The following is a 15,483-nucleotide window of genomic DNA, read 5'->3' as shown; positions in this document are numbered from 1 at the left end:
CTCTCCAAGATATACCACCAACAGGCTTCCAGGCTATGGAAGACAAACCAACGGGTCCTGGCAGGGCAAGACGCATGTTGCCATGTTCTCGTTGGACACCCAAAGAAGGGGCCCAGTGGAAAGTCTGAGGCTCCAGGACATCCTCTCTGCCCTTCAAGCTGTGGGAAAGGGGGTCTCCAGTTCTGTCATGGTGTTCAGAGTCCCTGGGATAAGTAATTTCCACTTCCATCCCTGGTAGGAGGGGTCTGTGATGCTGCTGGGGAAATGCGGGCTGCAGAGGAGTTGAGCTGATTTTAGTACTGCTCTCTTAAAAACTTCATTGCAAAGCTGCAGAGGTTCACAGATATCAGGCTGGTAGAGCAGTTTTCCTTTGGGGCATGTTCTAGAAGGAACTGCTGGGAGGAAATCCTCATGAATGTCCAAATTCAATAGACCTGCCAGCCATTACTCAAGCTTATCTCTCACAGCAGTCAGCCCATCATTACCTCTGAATCTGCCCCTTGATAAAATCTGTTTGGTTGGGATACGTTTTCACCTAAGGTGATATTCTGATTTAAACACACATCTTCCTGTAAATCACCGTATCTTCATTTTTATGGTTTCCATGGTGCCCTATTTACAATCTAAACTTTGAAATAAATTCACACACTTAAGAATCGATTGTCTAGCATGTGAAATCTATTTGTCATAAACGCCACTCACGGAGGAGGTGAGGCAGTCCCTATGGCTTCGTTTGTCAAAACTGGAAAATAAGTCTGCCGGGGTCAGTCTATGCATTTGGAGGCCTTAAACATTTAAGATTTAACTTTGGTAATCTTGTGGCTGTGATAGGAGAGGTGGTGTGGGCTTCTGCATGAGAACCCGTTAGAGACTTTGAAACTGAAGTCTATCTATGACTCATTCATTCATCCATTCATTCGTATATAGAGTTATTCATTCAACAAATATTTATTCAATGTCCTCAGTGCCAGCACCAGGGAAATTAGTAGACCTACCACCCGGCCCTCAGGGGACTTCCACTGTAGTAAAGTGGAGGGTCATGTGATCTCATCAATTTTGACAGCTATGAAATAGAAATAATATTTATTTTCTAGCAAGGAAGAAACATTTTAAAGTGAAAAAATGTGTAAAAATGTGTTTTTGCTTCTTGCAGCTACTCTTTTCTGAACTCTCCAATCTTTTCTGGCCTACGGTAGGTCCTGATATCTGTGGAAGTTATATGGTCATTAAACTAAATCAGTCAAAGTCATGGCTTCGGTTACAAAATGGTATTAATAAAAACATTTCCATATGATTATTTTTTTTTTTTTTTATTTTTTTTATTTTTTTATTTTTTTTGCGGTACGTGGGCCTCTCACTGTTGTGGCCTCTCCCGTTGGTGGAGCACAGGCTCCGGACGCGCAGGCTCAGCGGCCATGGCTCACGGGCGCAGCCGCTCCACGGCATGTGGGATCTTCCCGGACCGGGGCACGAACCCGTGTCCCCTGCATCGGCAGGCGGACTCTCAACCACTGCGCCACCAGGGAAGCCCTTCCATATGATTATTAAAACAAGACCCATAAAAGCTAGCCCTCTGGCATTCAATTTTACTCATACACATCACAGCTTGAAATAAATTGTTAAAAGTTAACAATGTTGAAAAATTAGTACTGTTGCACTTTTAAACACAACTCTTTAAAAATCTTGCACCAAATGTCCTTGGGTGACAGCACCCGAAAAGAATAGTGTACACCTATAGGGCCTTTAAAGAACATAATAATGCAATAAGTTACATTGGCAAAACTAATTAATTAAAGTTGTAAAGCATGCCTACAGGAAGTGGGACACAGCATCCTCTGAGAACAATTCTGTACAAAAACAGACACGGTTAGTGGTGAAGTTGAAGTTCACAGTCCCCACACCAGAGTTGTGGATAGACTGCCTACAACTTTCTGATTAGCGCACTGAGGCTCTTTACAGTTGAAAAGGGTCTGTTCCTCTCCTAAACCAACTGAAATATGGGGGAGGGTGATATTTTAAATTGTAATAAAATATTTTACTACGAAGCTAGTAATTGCTATTGTAAAAATATAATCTAGGCGAGCAAAAAATGAAAAAAAAAAAAGTTAAACTTTTACACCCCTTCCACAAATATCCCTCTTTCCAACTCACCAGAATAACTAGTGTTAGCAGTTTATGTCTTTCCAGAACTTATTCAATGCAAGAAAAATATAATGAAAATTAAAATATCCAAGGGTATAAAAGAAAAAGCAAAACCTTCCACCCCCTTTGTAGTTTAGTCTCATTTGCCAAAGGTAACCACTTTTAACCACTTGTCTCTTTTATCTTTTTCTAGTGATTATCTCCACACATCTGCTTATGTTGCTTATACCTGTCTTTCTTGACTTGTCAACTTTAAGCTGTATCAAACGACAGATCTGAAAGCTCATCTGAATTACTCTCTCTTCTCTGTCTCCACCCCACCCCCAATCTCACATGTTTATTTTCAGTTCTACTAATTAACTTTATCAATTAGAATAACATAACTAATCCTCTATATGGGGGGATCCACCAGCTTTAGACTGTGTGTCCTGACCTCCTACCACGGGATTTGAGGAAATGAGAACACTACCTGTCCTTCCACCTTTCTGCCTCTGCCTACTACATCATGACTTTTATATTCTGTTCTTTAACTATAATTAAGTCTGGGCTTTTCTATAAGTTTATTTAAAAAATTCAAAACTGGGCTTCCCTGGTGGTGCAGTGGTTGAGAGTCTGCCTGCCGATGCAGGGGACGCGGGTTCACGCCCTGGTCCGGGAAGATCCCACATGCCGCGGAGCGACTGGGCCCGTGAGCCATGGCTGCTGAGCCTGCGCGTCCGGAGCCTGTGCTCCGCAACGGGAGAGGCCACAACGGTGAGAGGCCTGCGTACCGCAAAAAAAAAAAAAAAAAGAAATTCTATCTAGAGCTTTGAAAAGATATGACATCTATTTTAAAAATATATTAGGCTTCTATGAAAAAGAAGAACCCAAAGGACAAGGAAGAATCATAAAGTATGATGACTAGAATTTTAAAATTCAATGAAAGGGTAGATGATAATGTTTGTTGTCAGTTTTGAATTTTTTTTTTTGGTAGTACACAGGCCTCTCAACGCTGCGGCCTCTCCCGTTGCGGAGCACAGGCTCTGGACGCGCAGAATCAGCGGCCATGGCTCACGGGCCCAGCCACTCCGTGGCATGTGGGATCTTCCCGGACCGGGGCACGAACCCATGTCCCCTGCATCGGCAGGCGGACTCTCAACCACTGCGCCACCAGGGAAGCCCTGTTTCTCGCCATCTTTACTCGCTCCTGCTCTCTTTTGCCACCCCTGTGCTTGGAGCCTCTCTGGCTCACCCAGGAGGAATGTCTCCTATAGCCCACTGCTCCTTCAGGAACCGAGCTGCACTCCAGGACGTCACTCAATATGTCCTTCTGCTTCCCATCTTCCAGAGATTCATCGCTCTTTCTGGTCTGCTGATGTTTCTTCTTCCCCTTTCTCTCAAGTTCAGTTATTCCCTTTTGTTTTTCTTTGTTGTCATCACAATGGTATTTTGGGATAAAGTAGGGTAAACATTTGTATTTAGTCTGCTGCCTTGTATTAGAAGCCAGAACTCATTTTTAGAAATAGAGACTTTATGGGGAGAAGGAATCAAAATTTCACTCTTCGCACCGAGGTCCTGGAAATTAGTATTTAAGTAGCAAGTTGATCTGTCATTATGCCCTTTAGAAAGCAATAGTAACCAGTAACCCAAATGCCCCGTGCTTCATTGGCTTGTATACACAAGTACAGTCATCTCAACAGGAATATCCAAGTTCTCTGACTTACACATGTGGGAAACCCAACTCCTTGGGGATCACCCACCTCCAAACTTTTCTGCAAATTCGCAAGAGGCATTTTACATGTCTTCTTGAATGAATATAGTCGTTTTTTTGCCAAACCAGGGCTCTGCTATTGTTGGCCCTGACCAAGTAACACCACTGCTACCTCAGGGCTATTAGAGCTGGAATTCAGCCCGCCCTGGCTGAGCCACTACAGTCCTGGTGCCAGTTGAGTTGGCATCCACTACCTTCATAGAGGGGACTCCTGCCAATTCATGCTGGCCAGCCATGATCTTGTGAAGTTGGAAGTCGGACATTCCTTCCTTCTCTGTTATCCTCAATTAGAAAGGGTCTCTCTTACAGCTGCCTTAGCCCCAGAATTTTAAGAGAATTTTCAGGAACAGTTCTTTTCTCTACCATAAGCTAACTGTAGCATTTCAACATTACCGTGAGGCGCCATCTTGGTGCCAATTCCCTTCGGGATTCACCACTTGACAGATGATGTTCTCGGTACCTGCAGTGCTGGGACTGCTTGGCAGTCTCTTATGAAGGGAGAGGGCAGACACTCCTTGTTCAGTTAATCTCTTCTGGTTGAAAGGAAGGAAGGGCCAGATCTCATAATGGTTGAGTGAAGAAACTTTTCCAATTCACATGAACAACAGTTCATCCATGGTAGCAACACACACAAGAATCCCATCCTCTGTCTAGTTCGTAGGCTCTGTTGCTCAGTCTGGCTCGTTCTGTCCCTCTCCTTCCCTTTGCACAGCAACTGGCTTCTCTCACCTCTCCCTCACCCAAACCACCAGTGTTGAGATGTCTACCCACTAACTATGGCTGGGATTCAAGTGTCCCCACCCCCAGAGGAGCTTCCTTAGTGCCATGTAAATCAGTAAATGGAAACAGATTCTAAGAGAAAACAGTGGCATCTTAGGCCACTTGCAGGATCTGTAGGCTTGAAAGGAGGTTCTCTTTTTCCAGACATCACTTATTCTTCCTCCTATTATTATCTATGTATTACCAATTTTCCCTGACTCTGTGGGGTAATTGAATCAAAAGCAACTCTCAAATATCAGGAGAGCCCACTGGTAGCCAAATAGAAAGAGCCCCATTATATAAAGTGCTCCCACCTGGGCTATGAACAAGGGAAATGTCTAGACTCCAAGCCTGTGCAAGAATTTCCATGTCAGGGCCATTTTCTTCCCTATGTAGGTGTGAGGGATGGTGCCTGGTGAGCCACCCTGGGAATGAGGGTACCTATGCCCCCTTTTATCTATTAAAGTGGCTGAAGACCATCCCAATGGATGGCTAGATTCTAAGGTCAGCCATGCCCCCTGGGATCCTCATTTTTGGGGAATATTCACTCTTTTTCTTACTACAGTGAGCAGTAGGTATAGTGGAATAGAGTGCCGTCCAATCCCGGCTCTGCCGAGTTCACCCACAACCCTGAGAACTTCATTCAGCTTTTTTGGATCTCAGTGTCTTCATCAGTAAGATACATATTTGGACTAGATTAATGTTTTTTATCTTTTAAGCTGCAAAACCCTTTCTTCAAGCAAAATTGTATGTCAAAACAGAAATCGACTCACAGACATAGAATACAAACTTATGGTTACCAAAGGGGAGAGGAAGGGGGAGGGATAAATTAGGAGTTTGGGATTAACAGATACACACTACTATAAATAAAATCGATAAACTGTAAGGACCTACTATACAGCACAGGGAACTATATTCAATATCTTGTAATAACCTATAATGGAAAAGAACTGAAAAGGTGCGGGTGTGTGCCTGTGCGAGTAACTGAATCACTTTGTTGTACACCTAAAACTATCACAACATTGTAAATCAACTATACTTCAATTTAAAAAAATCATATGTCAAAGTCTAAATTTCAAAGCATGCAAAAGCTCAATGTTCAGGGTGAAATAGGAGTGGGGGCCCTGGAGGTTCCCTGCTTCCCCTCCTCCCTTGACACTGCAGGAGCCCCTGGGGCACCTCTAGTTGCCTCATACATTGTGTTCTATGGAACACAATTTGAAAACCACTGCTCTAGAATATCTTCAAGGTCCCTTTGAGCTTTAACATCCTATGACCTCAAGTAATAGTGGAATTTCTTTGCTCTGGACAAGAAGTGTGTCATTGGATTTCATGCTGAAATGCCTTGGGGTTCCACTAGAGCTTACCTAAGGTGCTCAGAACTTCACGCAGAATCCAGAGCAATGATGACATGGTATGGTGGTTCCAGCCTATGGCCTGAGTCAGAAGACCTGGATTCAAGTCCCAACTTCAGCACCTAACAATCCCATGTGTTAGTTTGCCAAAACAAAGTCCCACACCTGAGTGGCTTAAATAACAGAAATGTATTGTTGTTCAGTTCTAGAGGCCAGAAGTCCAAGATCAAACTGTCAGCAGAGTTGATTCCTTCTGAGGCTGTGAGGAAGAAACAGGTCCAGGCCTCTCCCCTGGCGTCTAGTGGTTTACTGGCAATTGTTGGCTTTCCTTGGCTTGTAGAAGCATCACCCCCAATGTCTACTTTCATCTTTACATGGTCTCCTCCCTGTGTGTTTATGTCCAAATTTCCCCTTTGTATAAGTACACAGTCATATTGGAGTAGGGGCCCACCCTACTCCAGGTGCCCTCATCTTAACTAATTATATCTGTAATGACCGGATTTCCAAACAAGGTCACATTCTAAGGTACTAGGGGTTAGAACTCCAGCACATGAATAAGGGGTTGGGATGGGGGAGACACATAGTTAATCCATAATATTCTGTTCTCTTGGACAAATTATTTTACCTTTCTATGTCTTAATTTCTAATACTTATGACTTGGGGTGGTTGTGAAATACTAAGGCATAACAAGCGTCCCATAAATGTTAGCTATTATTATGAATGTGTTTTTAATTTCATTTGCAATACTTTTTTTTACAGTAGACTTTTAAATTTTTGCTGGGCTGCATTGGGTCTTCATTGCTGCATGCGGGCTTTCTCTAGTTGTGGCGAGCAGGGGCTGCTCGTTGTCGCGGCACACAGGCTTCTCATTGCGGTGGCTTCTCTTGTTGAGGAGCATGGGCTCTAGGCGTGCGGGCTTCAGTAGTTGCAGCATGCAGGCTCAGTAGTTGCGGCACACGGGCCCTGGAGAGTGTGGGCTTCAGTAGTAGTGGCACATGGGCTCAGTAGTTGTGGTGTGTGGGCTCTAGGGCATGCAGGCTTCAGTAGTTGTGGCACATGGGCTTAGTTGCTCTGCGGCATGTGGGATCTTCCCAGATCAGGGATTGAACCCCTGTCGCCTGCATTGGCAGGCAGATTCTTAACCACTGTGCCACCAAGGAAGTCCTCCAGTACTTTTTTTAAAGAATCCACGTGGTATTGTTTTATTGCAGCGGTGTATATGGGGTCCATGTCCCTAGGGGACCATCTATAACCACTTCCTAGACATCCTGATGATTCTCTTAGATAATCATTACCTTGCAGTTGCAGGAAAATGTACACTATTTTGTTGTCTCCTTATCCTGATTCAAAAAATGATATTTTCATTCTGCTCCCAATTGAACTTTGAATAGGTAGTTGAGTGAAAATAGTAAATAAAAAATCACTCTGTATTTGGCTAAAACCCACACATAGAGCAAGCAGGTAGGAAAGCTCCAGTCCCTCTCACTCGGCCTTTTGAGTTTTCTGGAGTCTCTGGGTTGGTTTGCTTGTCTCTTCTGTTCTGTTATTCTGTTATGTGATTTCTTTTTTTCTTTTTTCTATATCCATCCCAGGTGCTGGCATACAGGAAGTAGGTAATCCAGGTGTGTGGTCTGAATGGATGTGACTCTTTTGCGGCCTTGATGGGCAGGAATTATACATATTCTGTCACTCCATGTGTGACATCCCCACTTTTTGCGATTTTGTACCTACCTCTTTTCCAGAGGACAAATATATTTGAACACACGTCCAGAGTTCTGATACCTAACGTGAAGAAAAGCATTGCAGTGTTCGTTATAAGCTTCACCCGAGATGTCTTCCTTGCTGACTGGAGGAAGGCAGTGTAAACAGGCTATTTGACAAATAGGTTTCCCATCTTGCACCACTCATCTCCTGGCTTTTATAAGTCAGTCTGACGTGGGCTTCTGTCCACCTATGTGTGTGTGTGTGATTTCTGCCAGAGGAGGCAAGATGAATCAGGCTGACATGATTTTTCTCTATTTGGAAAGTGAATGAACCCTTTCAAAATACCCTAATGTCAAACTTTCTTCCTGTGGGTTATGGCTGTATAAGTGGCATACAGACTGGTAGATCCGTTCTAGAATCAAGGGAATAAATTAATATTTTAAATTAAGATGATAATCAGATGAGGTGTGGTCTATTCGCCTAACACATGAAGATGCTCTGTCGAATTCTCGTCGCATTTGAGTTTTCCTACATACAGTAAGGTTTGGAGATTTCAGGTAGAGTTAGTTTTGTGCTTCTGTTTTTTGGCAAAAATTAAATGTGATTTCTTCCTGTTTAACTTTCTTTTTTTCCCCCCAGTTTTTTTTTTTTTTTTTTTTTTTTTTTGCGGTACGCGGGCCTCTCACTGTTGTGGCCTCTCCCGCTGCGGAGCACAGGCTCCGGACGCACAGGCTCAGCGGCCATGGCTCACGGGCCCAGCCACTCCGCGGCATGTGGGATCTTCCCGGACCGGGGCACGAACCCGTGTCCCCTGCATCAGCAGGCAGACTCTCAACCACTGTGCCACCAGGGAAGCCCCCCCCCACCACCAGCCAGTTTTAATGAGATATAGTTTACAGGTAGCTTTTTTCTTTCTGAATAAATCACGCATTATTTAAAATAAATATAAAAGGATAATAATTCACATGGAAAGAAAGTAGAGAGGCCCCTGGGAATATATTTAATTACATACAGCAGAGATGCAAAATAAAGGGAAACAAATCACAGGAAAAGAGATTTGACTTAAAATTTTTTTTTTTTTTGGTAGACCACACACTATGTATTATGATTTATAGAAGAAAGATGGTACAAAACTCCAATGAGTGGATACATACAAAGAAAATGCCCAGGCACTATGTTAGAAGAATGGCAAATGTTTGTATATTTGTGTATTTTTGATTTAGATAAAATGTTTAAGATAGTGCATGTCATTTTTTAAGCATGCTCTGGTTTAACAGACTTCTTACGATTGACCAACCAACTCTTTTGAATTTCGGGTTCTTTAAGGTGGTGGACTGGAATGAAAATAACAAATTGTGACAAAAATTTTGAAAATCATACCTCTCATTCAAAAATTTTGCAAATTATTGTCTTAAAAATAAAAGATAGTCTTATCTAGTAATTCTTAAAAGATAGGAGAAAAAGACAGCCTGAAGGGAATTACAGCTATCCTCCAAATGCCTGCTTCTCTAAACTTATATACTCCCTGATCGGTACGGAAAACACAAAGAGAACATCTAAATTCTATACAAAGTCATTGTTTTGGGAACATTATGGACAGTTTAATATCTACTTCAAGAGGATCGAAAGGAAAGGCCAGAGTTCTAGAGGTAGCTGTGTACATGACCTCAATATATAATCAATGAATAGAATTAATAGCGTATTCATGATATGTGTGTAATATCTAATTTTGATCTTTCATGTTAACTTATAGCCTTCCCTCTTTTCATTTTTGAAGGTCAATATCAAATTGAACACCAGACACTACAGAGAAGACTGAATTCATATGTGTGCTAATACAATGTACATCCCCCAAATAGCTAAGACACATGCTAAGTGTTCAATTCCATGACACGAAAAGCTTTCCACCTTGCACATTTACGACATCCTGAAGTCAACCAGCCACAGATGGATAACTCCAAACGCAAGGACTCCAGGAGCTCCATCTGGGACTGTTTCACCAGGTGTTGACTCCATATTCACTCTTGCCATTAGAGATAATGAGTTTTCCGACATTCGAAAACTTTTATTTCAAACACGCACAATATCCTCCGTAACCTTCAGCCGCTCTATGCTTACTGAACTAAAGCCTTCTCTTTCCTTCTGAATAGAAACGCCTCTTGCTTAGACCTCGTGAAGCCGGGGATTTGAGTGCAATAGACAATTTCAAAGACTGTGCTTTCTACCTAACAATTGTTGCCTTAGGCTAAAGTATTCACACAAATGCAATAGCAACAGAAGGGGTTTGCGAGGCGGTGACAAGGTCCTTCTTTCACCTGGATCTGGAGAATGATGAATGAGGGTTAGCAGAATATTCTTCTGGCGCTTTGGTTTACCTTGATCGTCTCACAGAACGCAAATTGACATTATACCCACATTTCTATGGTATTTCTTACCATGGTCATGATGTGAGGGCTTTTTCAATATGAATAGTGTAAAAGGGGAAACATATTACCGCAGAGGGACATTATTGTGCAGGGAATGTATAAACAGATGGGAAGAATGGAGAGACATGCTCATAATAGAAACTGAAAGCTCCTCATTTTGTCCCAATTGTCTACCCTTCCTTTTTAAACAACCTTCCTTTTTTCTAGCTATCAATACAAAGTTCTTTTTGGTAAAATGAAGTGCATTCATGCTGCCTGAAAGAAGCTTTTAAAGTTGATCTGTGCCCACACAAAAGAGAGGCAGCGCTGGGTCCAGCCAGTTGAGGAAACAAACTTGGTCAATGTTCATTACTCATGGCTCGACACGCCGGCCTCCATATCATTTTGTAAAGAATCAGATAAACTTTGCTCATGATAAACAACTGAAATAATTTTTCTTAGCTGTCAGCTCCCTTTCTCCCTTTCCCAGCCTGTTCTCACACTCTTCCCTGCTCGTAAAAGCCACCATGCGCAGCTCTTTGGTCTGATAAATGGGCTCCTTTCAACGGGTGGCAGGTTTCAGGAAAAAGAGATAATCCTGGATAATGTGGACACAGTTTTCATTTCATGTCACCCAATTAAACTGCAATTATCCGGAGTGCAACAGCAGAAAAACTGGAAAGAATGGCCAGAGAATGAGGTGCTGAGGCTCCCTGGGATCCTTCATGCCATGCACATCAGCCTAGATTTGTTCTGTTCTGATAATAAAGTGCTAGTCTAAGCACTCAGCCACAAACTGTGGCCAGATCAGCTGCAACCTGTAGCTGCACGTGAAACGCTCCCACGAATCCTGACAAACAGCAGTTCAAGCCACATTCACCTTCTTGTTCAATTATTTGCATCCAAAGCCGAGGTCCATGCAGCCTCCATGCACACCCCCTCCTCAGCACCCTCGTGGCCTGGCCCTTCCACAGGCAGAACCAGGTGGAAGGTTTCTTTATTTTGTTCATCAGAGAACAGAATACTTTCTCCCCCATGACAGTCTCAGCACCACATGAAACATCATCCCAAGAACCAACCACTGAATAATAAAAGAGTGATGATAACTCTGATTACAAACACATTTTTTTTTTTTTTTTTTGGTACGCGGGCCTCTCACTGTTGTGGCCTCTCCCGTTGCGGAGCACAGGCTCCGGACGCGCAGGCTCAGCGGCCATGGCTCCCGGGCCCAGCCGCTCCGCGGCATGTGGGATCTTCCCGGACCGGGGCGTGAACCCGTGTCCCCTGCAGCGGCAGGCGGACTCTCAACCATTGCACCACCAGGGAAGCCCACAAACACGTTTTAATAAGTCATGCAGGGCTATATTAGTCTGAGGCCTGAATAGAAATAAAATTTTCAGTGAAAAGCTTGCTCATCAATTGGGAGGTTTTTTCCCTTCATTTAAACGTGATGATATTTAGCCCTGTAAAGAGCTACAACTATGGGATGGGAAGTAGATAAAAGGACCTATCATCTTGTATTTATAAATTACAGTCTTTCACATTCTCCAGTAGTACAAATCGTTGGACTTTCAGTGGAGGAAATGAAAGAAAATGCAAACCTTAAGGGTGAGGCTTTAATGTAAGTAATGATGGCCACATCTGTAAACTCAGTTGAGAGAAGACTGATAATAGTAGAATTCACTGGGGGGAAAAACAGTACAATGGAATGAAGATGACCTTCGAGTATGACATTGTCAGAATACAGCAAGATAAAGTAAGGCAGGTCTGAAGCCCAGAGACTCCAAAATAAAATTTTCATCACCAATAACATAAATCTTTGGATTTATTAATACATTTGGAAAATAAACTGTACAGATTTACCAGCTGGTCTATTTAGTGATGAATCAACTACTTTAATCTCATAAAATGATTCTCTTGTGTGCCGTTTGGCTCTACAGCTCTTCTTCCTTCCTCTTTTTTTTTTTTTTGCGGTACGTGGGCCTCTCACTGTTGTGGCCTCTCCCGTGGCGGAGCACAGGCTCCGGACGCGCAGAATCAGCGGCCATGGCTCACGGGCCCAGCCGCTCCGCAGCATGTGGGATCTTCCCGGACCGGGGCACGAACCCGTGTCCCCTGCATCAGCAGGCGGACTCTCAACCACTGCGCCACCAGGGAAGCCCTTCCTTCCTCTTTTTGAAATGGATCCCATCTTAATCTTTTTCAGAATAGCCATTTATGGCTCCAAAAGGTAGCAAATGTGACAAAAGAGCCACTCAAAGTTGGTTTTAACCAGCATGACCCACCTGAGTGCGGCCATCAGTGGGCCTGGTGCCCTGCACCCTCTACCAGGCTCTTGCCCAACAAGGATAAAACCACTAACCATCCTACGAGATCCTGCCTGTCTCCACTTCACCCTAGATGATATCGGAAGCCCAAGGTGCTCTCTTTCCCCAGGCCATCAAACAGATGTGGAAGAGCACGCCATTGTCATCACGCAGGAAACGTTAAAAAAAAACTGGGGATGTTGAGATGAATTTGAAAATTGGTCTACTCTTCAATAATCATAAATTCAGCAAGAATCACAGTGATGATGCTGACACAAGATGACGTGTACGGCTCTTTCATCCATGCTCAAATCACTGGACAAATAACGGTCTGGGCTAGGGTCCCATCCTGTGTAGCTTTATGGGAGAAACCACACAGGTACAATAACATAATGACACCATGATAACAATAATAATGCCTTATGTTTACCCAGTGTCTACCTCTGGGAAACCTAAAGCAGTTCAGAGATGCTAATCTAGTTAGACTCCACGTCCCTGTCAGACAAGTAGGGGGCAGGTATTTTTAATTTCAAATGCTGTTTGAAAAATGATGGGAACACTAACATCTACCACCTCCCTCCCGCTTGGGTATTTGTGAACATAAAGAAAAATAAAGATAGCTCGGATTTAAATCTTCTAACTACATGGAAGAACAATGATAATAGTTGAATATAATAATACGGTTTAGATCACTTTTCATCCGATATACTTGTCTTTCAAATTACGGGTTGAATTCATATCCTGTCTTCGTTCATGGGAGATTTTCACACAACTCCGACACATGGAAGAAAATATGGTCATGTTCTGTGGGAGAGAGTCATCCTTTCGGGCTAAAAAACCTTACATAGTTCCTTCTGCTGTTCCTCCTAGGGCATAATTTCACCTTTCCTGGGGACATTCCCCTAAGCATTTCACAGAGTTAGATTATACAAACCTGGATCCTTGGAAATGGATTTTTTGGATTTTGGAAACGTTGAATTCAGAATACTAACAAAACAAAAAACTACTAATAATGAAACTATAGTTTTGGCTCAAACCTGGGAAAAACTCATATTTTAAAAAATGGCTAAGTGTAAAGGAACTCCTTTAAAGTACTATACATTAAATAGACAACTTCAATGTAAGAAGAGTTTATATAGAACCCCTTCCCTTCCATTGATTAATATATACTTCATTTTAAAACTATCTCAAATATTAGATGGGAAGCATGGCATTCATCATAGTCTGTAACCATGTTGTTTACTTATTTACTTGTTTATTTTCCCCCCACTAGAAGATAAGCTCCATAAGGGCAAGGACCATGGCTGTCTCACTCATCATTGTACCACCATGTGTTTAGTGCACAGATGTTAAATATCTTTTGAATGGATGAATAAAGGAAGGAAAGACCAGGTTCCAGCATAGTAAAATGGCTAAGTACCTGGACTTTGCGGCCAGCAGATCTGAGTTTGAATCCGGACTTCTCTGCTTACTAGGTTTGCAAACTTGAGCAAATCACTTAAGCTCTTTGAACCTCAATTTTCACATCTGTAAGATGGTAATTGTATCTTTTACATTTATCATAAGGATTAACTGAAATGATGAAAGTAAGTTCTTTATCACAGTGCCTGGACACTTAATAAGTATGAGCTATTACTTTGGGGGTTTTTTGTTTCCAAAAAATAGAATGTTAATTTGACCCGATTTTTAAGGCCAATTGTGTACACTTGGTGATCCACGGTTGGTTGAAACTGCAGGTGTGGAACCTCTGGATACAGAGCGCTGATTGTACTCCACCATTTTACATAAGGGACTTGATCATTGTTGGGTTTTGGAATCCGAGGGGGCCCTGGAAACAATCTCCCAGGATACAGAGGATCGACTGTATTCAATACTTTTGAAATGTGTAGCTTCTCCTTTCCTCCCTCCTGTCCAGTTACCACTAACAATCATCGTCTAGTACAGACATGTGTCTTCCTTCTCGGGCACTATAAGCCACAGCACTGCTTTAAGCACAGAGCAGCAGCCTTAATGTACCCCCTGTCCCCCCCTGGCAGTTCGTAGACAATTTCTGCCTTGGCTGCTGTAATCTGCACCCAGGCACTGCCGCCATTTAACCCCCTGTGGCTGCAGGACTGTTATTCTCTGACGTCTGGGCTCTACCCAAATTCAGGCCAGGCTCGGGGGGACAAAGGAAGGCGCTTCCAATCATCCCTGCTCCCTGCTTCACTGACCTCCTCAAACTCACCCTCCTGTCCCAGATTGGCTGGGAGAGAATAAGGTCATTTTAAGGTAGAGACCTGGAGGGGGAGGGAGGGGCAGCAATGGTTTGAAAACCATTGTGTGCCCCTGCCTTCTGAATGGAGAGATTGGCCTAGCTCTCTCACTCAGGCTTCTCCTCTCTCCCCAAAATGTGTTGGGGAAGCACATTAGCCTGAGACACGGAGGGCAATCCTCGGAGACACAGAGAGAATGCAGATAAGGCAAGATCTCTGTTTTGTCCCATTCATCTCTCTTTTTTGTCGGGATGGGAACATCCTGGGCAACTTTCCAAACATCGTGCAGCTATTTAACAAATCGGCTCCCAGCTGAGGACTGGAAGCTGGAAGAGGTAGGAAGCTTGGTCTTGGTCAGTTTGCAAAAAATGTGAGCTGCTGCCAGGAAGCTTGGGGAGAGTGTGGGGTTGTCTGGGAGAGGTGCCTGCTCTCCTCTACTCCTCCATGTGGACCTGTATCGGGGCGGAAGCAGGCTGAGTGCCTAGGAACAGAAACGATGTCAGGCATCCTTGCTCTGTTCCTTACAGCTGCTTGGCGCTTGGCATGTTACTTAACCTTCCCAACCTTAGTTTCCTTATGTGTAAAGGGGAGATCATAATCCCTTCTCACAAGATTGCTACAAGAATTAAATGGGGGTGAGGGGAGGACAAAAGGGGTAAAAGGGATCAATTATATGGTGACTGATGGAAACTAAACTTTTGGTGGTGAGCACGCTAGATTTTTGGAAGTGTGTACAGAGGTCAAGTTATAACGATGTTCACAACTTATATGATGTTATAAATCAATGTTACCTAAATTAAAAAAAAA

Source organism: Neophocaena asiaeorientalis, unplaced genomic scaffold (assembly GCF_003031525.2).
Source record: "Neophocaena asiaeorientalis asiaeorientalis breed wild unplaced genomic scaffold, Neophocaena_asiaeorientalis_V1.1 scaffold141, whole genome shotgun sequence".
Lineage (NCBI taxonomy): Eukaryota > Metazoa > Chordata > Mammalia > Artiodactyla > Phocoenidae > Neophocaena > Neophocaena asiaeorientalis.
This window is presented reverse-complemented; position numbering follows the sequence as displayed.